This window comes from Otolemur garnettii, unplaced genomic scaffold (genome assembly GCF_000181295.1).
Source record: "Otolemur garnettii isolate 467f Iridium unplaced genomic scaffold, OtoGar3 scaffold00244, whole genome shotgun sequence".
NCBI classification, from domain to species: domain Eukaryota; kingdom Metazoa; phylum Chordata; class Mammalia; order Primates; family Galagidae; genus Otolemur; species Otolemur garnettii.
The window spans coordinates 310,864-319,232 of record NW_003852639.1 but is presented as its reverse complement, the minus strand read 5'-3'; positions in this window follow the sequence as shown (position 1 = coordinate 319,232).

Here is an 8,369-nt window from a genome sequence, read left to right as displayed (position 1 = left end):
TAAAGTATGACAATGAAACTTTAGTAGGGATTGCATTAAAATTATATATTGCTTTGGGTAGTATGGACATTTTAACAATGTTAATTCTTCCCAGCCATGAGCATGGTATGTTTTTCCATTTGTTAACATTTTTAGCTATTTCTTTTCTTAGAGTTTCATAGCTCTCTTTATAGCGATCTTTTGCATCCTTTGTTAGGTAAACTTCCAAATATTTCATCTTCTTTGGCACTACTGTGAACGGAATAGAGTTTTTGACTATTTTTTCAGCTTGACTGTTGTTGGTATATATAAAGGCTACTGATTTATGAGTGGTGATTTTGTAACCTGAGACGCTGCTGTATTCCTTGATCACTTCTAAGAGTTTTGTAGTAGAATCCCTGGTGTTTTCCAGGTATACAATCATATTTTCTGCGAAGAGTGAAAGTTTGATCTCTTTTGATCCTATGCGGATACCTTGATCTTTTCTTCCCTAATTGAGATGGCTAGAACATTCATTACAATGTTAATGAGCAATAGAGACAATGGGCAACCTTGCTTCGTTCCTGATCTGAGTGGAAATGTTTTCAATTTAACTCCATTCAATACGATATTGGCTGTGGGTTTGCTGTAGATGGTCTCTATCAATTTGAGAAATGTCCCTTCTATGCCAATTTTCTTAAGTGTTCTGATTATGAAGGGATACTGGATATTATCAAAAGCTTTTTCTGCATCAATTGAGAGAATCATATAGTCTTTGTTTTTTGATTTGTTTATGTGATGAATTACGTTTATAGATTGACGTATGGTGAACCAGCCTTGAGATCCTGGGATAAAATGTACCTGGTTGTGTTGTATAATTTGTTTGGTGTGTTGCTGGGTTCAGTTTGTTAGGATCTTGTTGAATATTTTCACATCAATATTCATTAGTGATATTGGTCTGTAATTTTCTTTTCTTGTTGGGTCTTTTCCTGGTTTTGGGATCAAGGTGATGTTTGCTTGATAGAATGTGTTGGGTAGTATTCCTACTTTTTCTATACTTTGGAAAAGGTTAAGTAGTATAGGTACTAGTTCCTGTTTAAAGGTTTGATAGAATTCTGATGTGAAGCCATCTGGTCCCACATTTTTCTTTTCGGGGAGATTTTGTATAATTGATGCTATTTCAGAACTTGATATAGGCCTGTTCAACATTTCCACTTCCTTCTTGCTAAGTCTTGGAAGGTGGCGTGCTTCCAAGTGTTGGTCAATTTTTTTCAGATTTTCATATTTCTGAGAATAAAGTTTCTTGTGATATTCATTAAGGATTTTTTAATTTCTGAGGGTTCTGTTGTTATTTCATCTTTACCATTTCTGATCGATGCAATTAGAGATTTTACTCTTTTTTCTTCATTAGGTTGGCCAAAGTTTTATCTATTTATTGACCTTTTCAAAAAACCAACTTTTTGATTTATTGATCTGTTGTATAATCCTTTGTTTTCAATTTCCTTTAATTCTACTTTGATTTTGGTATTTTCTTTTCTTCTGCTGGGTTTGGGATTGGGGTGTTCTTCCTTTTCCAGTTGCTTGAGATGTCCCATTAAGTTGTTAACGTCCTCTCTTTCTGTTTTCTTGAGGAAGGCTTGCAGTGCTATAAATTTCCCTTTTAGGACTGCCTTTGCAGTATCCCACAGGTTCTGATAACTTGTATCTTCATTATTGTTTTGTTTCAAAAATTTGGTAATTTCCTTCTTGATCTCATCTCTGCCCCACCTATCATTCAGTATAAGGTTATTTAGTTTCCATGTTTTTGTATGAGTCTGCAGATTCTTGTTATTACTGAGTTCTACTTTTATTACTTGATGGTCTGAGAAGATGCAAGAAATCATTTCTATTCTTTTAAATTTGCTGAGGTTAGACTTGTGGCCCAAGATGTGGTTGATTTTGGAGTATGTTCCATGGGCTGATGAGAAAAATATGTATTCAGATTTGTTAGGATGAAATGTTCTGTAGATGTCCATTAAAGCCAAATGCTGAATGGTTAATTTTTTTTTTTTTTTTTGAGACAGAGCCTCAAGCTGTCCCCCTGGGTAGAGTGCCATGGCATTACAGCTCACAGCAACCTCCAACTCCTGGGCTCAAGTAAGTCTTCTGCCTCTGCCTCCCAAGTAGCTGGGACCACAGGCGCCCACCACAATGCCCGGCTATTTTTTGGTTGCGGCCGTCATTGTTGTTTGGCGGGTCTGGGCTGGGGATTCTAACCCGCCACCTTAGGTGTATGTGGCTGGCACCTTAGCTGGTTGAGCTATAGGTGCCGAGCCTGAATGGTTAATTTTAAATCTAAAATTTCTTTGCTAAGATTCTTTTATTGAAGGATCTGTCCAACACTGCCAAAGGAGTATTAAAATCTCTGACTATGGTGGAGCTGGGAGAAATCAAGTTGTTCATGCCTATTAGAGTATCTCTTATCAATTGAGGTGCATTCTGGTTGGGTGCATAAATATTAATAATTGAGATCTCATTGTATTGAGTATTACCCTTAAAAACTATAAAGTTACCATCCTTATCCTTGCTTACTTTTGTTAGCTTAAAGCCTAATGTATCTGGAAATAAAATGTCCACCCCTGCTTTTTTCTGATTTCCTTTGCCTGGATTACAGATGTCCATCCCTTCACCTTGAGTCTATATTTATCCTTTAAGGTAAGATGAGATTCTTGTATACAGAAGATATCGGGCCTGAGTTTTTGTATCCAGTCAGCTAACCTGTGTCTCTTAAGAGGACAATTTAAGCCATTTACATTAATTGAGAGTATTGATAAGCCTGGCAATATTTGGGTGTCAAGTATTTCAAAAGTCCAGTGGATATTTTAAATCTTTTCACCACTGTGGAAATTGGGTTTTGGTCAAGAATTTCAAGTGAGTTTACTTTGGTGGTAGAGCATTGTGCTGGTCATTATGGAGGATGAGTCTGAGAATATCTTGAAGAGCTGGTTTGGTTATGGCAAATTTCTTCAATGTGTGTATGTCATTAAAGTATTTAACTTCTCCATCATAAATGAAGTTCAATTTAGCTGGATACAGGATCCTGGGCTGAAAGTTGTTTTGTTTTAGGAGATTGAAGGGTGATGACCATCCTCTTCTGGCTTGAAAAGTTTCAGCAGAAAGATCTGCAGTCATTCTAATATTCTTCCCCTTGTAGGTTATGATGTTCTTACATCTGGTTGCTTGCAGGATTTTCTCCTTCATATTAACTTTGGTGAAGTTAATTACAATGTGTTTAGAAGATGCTTTATTTTGGCTGAGTCATGCTGGGGTCAAATATTGCAAGCAGCCAGACATAAGAAAACTATAACCTACAGCCTGAAACTCTGGGGACCTTCTTGGTGCGGTATGGCTAGATGGCTCTGACCTGTATTCAGCTGGTCTCTGTCCAATTCTAGTGAATCAGTGGTTTTGGCCTGAAATCTCAGCTGTGGAGATATATAAGCAACTAAGACACCCTGCCCTCCCCAGAGGCAACAACTGGAAGAGGAATATCCCACAGTCCAGAACACAACCAGGATACAACCATGGTGGATCCCCATGTTATCCACCCAGGTCAAGAGTTCTAATCCAATTGTCCCAGTCAACACAAACACCAATCAGTTGGGAGATTTCAAAGGTCTTCAGCATCTAGGCAGTGGAGGTCCACTGGCAGTTTAAGTGTAACTCTTTCTGGTGCTCTGTGGAGTCAGATGGGCCCACTCAGCAAAATAGTCCAGGGGGGCTGGTGCCTCCTTTTCTACCTTGCACCTCTATCACACCCAGGCACTAGTAGCCCCACGGGGCTATGGCCCAGTTCCCTTCAATGAGCAAATGTGCCAGGGATTTGGGCCTGCCAGAGTCAGAGGGAAGTCAACACCTCAGCGGCCAAGTGACTACACTCTGCCACCAGCCAGCTGGAGGAGTTGAAGTCTGATTACTTCAGGTGCTCAGTGGAAACTGAGGAGTGTTCCACCTGAGCTTGTTCCAAACCAGAGGTTAACAAAGCAGCAAATATTTTTCACCCTCAGAGACTGTGCCTCTTCCTCAACCACTCTGCTCCACTGGTATCCCTGCAATGTGAGATCTAGCTCCCTCTGGCAGTCCACAGAATTGGGGAGGTGTCTTTCTGAAATTTGACCCTGGTAGGATTGCTCTATTAATGCTGCTGCTAGGTGGGAGGTGTCTCCACTTGGGTTCCCATGCCTCAGCTGTTCCTGAGCCTCCACCCATCATATGGAGACCCAAGCCTCTGCCCACTGCTGAGTTGCTCTTTTCCAGAGCCAAGCCAGACACCTTCCCCCTGTGCCTTTCTGTACTGTTACCAGATTCACAGTTACAGTGTAGTTGCACTACCTCAGACCATGCAATGCAGAGTCTTAACAAAGAACCACTAACATTCTGATCTCTTCAGGGGTTGGGCTTCTGGATTGCATGGCCGGGGGAAGGGTACACTGGGAGTTCAAAGTGGCAGGGAAAATATTTGTTCAACCTTCATGCCAGACAACAGAATGCCCAGGATCACAGCAGAGATGCTCCAAAGAAGGAGTCCTAGCTTCTAGAAACTCACTCCTGTGGGGTTGGAGAAAAGGACCTCAGTTCACCACTCACTAGTAGAGATCTCACAGCAAGCAAGCAACTCTCTTGGGGGAAGGGACAGACACACATCCTCTTTGGGGTGATTTCTGTACCTGAAATTTGTTTCCTTGGAGTTACAGCTTGCCTCAGCAGAGAAGATGTGCAATTATCCATCTCTTCTCTCAGCTTGGCTCCCACCCTTCAGCCTTGTTGGGTTCTTTTTGACCGTTATCTGTCCCTCTGGATGGGAGCTTCTGTTGAAAACTGGCTTCAGTTGGCTATCATCCCTCACTCTCCTTTGCTCTTGTTGAATATAAAAACTGGAGTTAGGGAAAATAGCCATCCCAAGGTTTTAGCAGAACACAAGGCACATTGAAACAAAATTAACAAATAAACAAACAAAAAAACCCAATCATACACACAAACACACAGACAAACAATCAAAAACACAAACAAAACCAAAACAAAAAATAAACAAAAACTCAACTGGCCTGATATAAGCACTCTCAGCAACCAATAGAGGAAGGGGAGGGCTTGTTGCCCATAGCCCAGCAGCTAGGGCACCAACCACACACACCAGAGCTGGTGGGTTCAAACCCAGGCCAGGGCCTGCCAAACAACAATGACAACCACAACCAAAAACCAGCCAGGCACTATGGTGGGTGCCTGAAGCTTCAGCCACCTGGGAGGCTGAAGCAAGAGAACCACTCAGTCCAAGAGAGTTGGAGGTTGCTGTGAGCTGCAATGCCACAGCAGTCCACCAATGGTGGTATAGTGAGACTCTGTCTAAAAAAAAAGGAGGGGGAAGCAGAGAAAAAAATAATAATTAAGAAAAATTTTTAATAATAACTCCTACAAGAAATAAAACAGGAAAAAAGCAAAAAAAATGAGCAAAGGGAAAAAGGGCAACAATATACCGTAGGGATTGACTTTAGTAAGATTATATTTAGTAAGATTATATTTATGTTGCAATATACTTTCAGGACACCAGGTGGTGCCATGAGTGGTTCCCAGGCTTATGCCTGTTTCCTGGCTTAAATTGTTCTCGGTGCTGGTTTACCTGCTTTGTGCCTAGACCTTGCCCAAGCGCTGATTCCACTGATCTCAAAAAATCTTCACAGGCAGATTTCACAAATTCTCCCTGCAATAGTTCCCCGTGAAGTGCGGGATATCCTAGGCCAGGTCTGAGTGTAGGATGACCATCTGCAGGTGAGACTCAAATCACTGCACCTGGCCCACGTGGAAAGCTGCCTGAGGTGACTGCCATCTCCCTAATTCCAAAACAATGGCATCTCTCTATCCGGGACCTTTCCTGTCTGAGTGTCTCTCCGGCCTAACCAAGGTGGTGCCACACCAGACGGCACCTCACTCTGGCTGCCTAATTCCACTTGGAAGTTCACACTTCACCAATCTTTCCACACAATACCTAGTTTCCCTATGAACTGAGAACTTCATGGTGGGGTTGGTTGCCATTGCCGCCACTCAAAGCCACTGCAGCTGTGTGGCAGAACCATTCCTGGCAGTCTCTGCAGCTTGGGATTACACTCCAAGTCCAGCAATCCACCACCTTGCTGCACACCCCAAACTGCCACTCCACACCAATATTCTGCATTGGGAATGATCTAGCCCACTCACTCTCACCTGTTGTTCCAGGAAAGCTGAGCTAAAAGTCCTTCCCATCTGCCATCATGCTCCACCTTCAAAAGTACAAAGTCTTGAAAGAGGGGAGACATACTTTGCCAGCTCATTGATAAGAAGTTTTGGGAGTATGTGATTAAACTATTCAAAATTATATTTTGGTGAGGATTATACACCTGTGATTATGCTAAGAACTACTGCATGCACACTTTAAAGGTGTAAATTTTATGGTATGTGAATTCTATCTCAATGAAGTTATTTTAAGAGAAAAAGAAAAATTGGCTCTTTTGCATATAGAAATGAAGGAAATGGGGGAAACTAGAAATCTGCAGAATTGGGAAAACTGATTATTTCTAGATATTAGTGATAAAATTAGAATGGTCCTGAGAGATAAAAGTTCATTAAGACTCATGTTTGCAGCCACAATTAGATTACAGTTTGATGCCTTCCTATCTATTTTTTTCAAATAGTGTCAAAGAAGTCACAGTTGAGAAGAAAGATAAAGGGAAAGGAAGCAAATAAATAAGATAAGCATAAGAATTTTGTTTGGGAAAGACAGCTAGGTATGGTTACAACCACAAAGAACTGACTGGAAGCAAATAGATGAGTCTACTGAGTTTTTTTTTTTTTTCTTTTTTGAGACAGAGCCTCAAGCTGTGCCGTAGACATCTCACAGCAACCTCCAACTACTGGGCTCAAGTTGAGGCTCCTGCCTCAACTTCCCAAGTAGCTTCGACCACAGGCACCTGCCACAATGCCTGGCTATTTTTTGGTTGCAGCCATCATTGTTGTTTGGTGGGCCTGGGCTGGATTTGAATCTGCCATCTTAGGTGTATGTGGCTGGTGCCTTAGCCCCTTGAGCCACAGGCACCGAGCCAGTCTACTGAGTTTTTGAGAATTCATATTGCCAAAGAAACCATAAGTTGGATCTCAAAACAACCAAACCAAACCAATCCAAACCTGTTTCCAAGAGCCCTAAATGACACATGGCTTTAAAGTGAGCTGTGATGTTACCTAACCAAAAAGAGCATGATCCACAATGCACACTTCAGGTTTTATCACAGAGAACAGAGTAGAAGGAATAATTTTACTAATGGCAGAAAAATGCACAAGGTAAAAAGGAGTTCCTTTTAGAGAGCAGACTCAATGTCTTATCAGGGAAACTCTATATCTTCTGGGGATGTTGAGGAAGAGTGTGACTTCACAAAGCCATTCTGGACTCCAGAATGGGGGCTAGTGTCTGCCATTTCCCACCATTTTTTTTCCTTTTGCACACTGCAGCTTTTCTTTAGGTTTCCTGTGCCTGCACTGCCATTGGAAACTGGGTGACAGGGAAAAGTGGTACATTTGTTTATTTCCTAATCTTCTGAATCAATGGGAGTCATATGAACACATGATAGAATTTCGTACCATGTAGAGTCCCTAGATTTTTGAGATGGGTGGGGTTATGGAGTTTCTTCCTTGGGAAATTGTGTTCTGCTTATGAGACAAAAGGAGTAAATGAGTATTTGAAGACCAGGAGGGGTAGACTAAGGGAGAAGCTCAAAGAATCCACTCAAATCTGTGTGTTCCTTTCTTTTGGTTACACACAAAACTAATAAGCTAAATTTCTTGAATTTTTAGGATAGGTAGGGGCATGTGACCAAGTTATATGTAAGCCAATGAGAATGGAAGGGATGTATGCCATTTCTGGTTGCAAGTGGGTAAGTGCAGGGGTAGCTTCTCCATATTCATTCTATTTACCTGCTCTTGTGCCTAAATTCAGAGGTGGGCAAGGCACTAAATGATGGGGAGACCATGTGAGAGGAAGGACCTGGGTCGCTTTAGGACTGCATGGAGTGAAAATCTTGCTAACTCACATTGGACTTGCACATGTGTGAGTCACGATATAGGAGATATTTGTTATAGAAGCTAACCTATGCTGATCAAGAAATTAACAAAAGCATGATTGGAAGATATTTTTGTTTGGTTGGTTAATTGATTTTGGTGCTGGGAGAAACTGTTCACTATGACAGAAGATTTTATCTACCAATTAAACAAGAAAACCCTCAGGATAATAAGACTTTTAGGGTAAACATTTTTTCAAATAGACTATAATTTTAAAGAATACAATCATGTAAAAACATCATGATCAAAGTATCACTATTTTTCGAGTTATACCAAAGATCCATAGTTCTTTT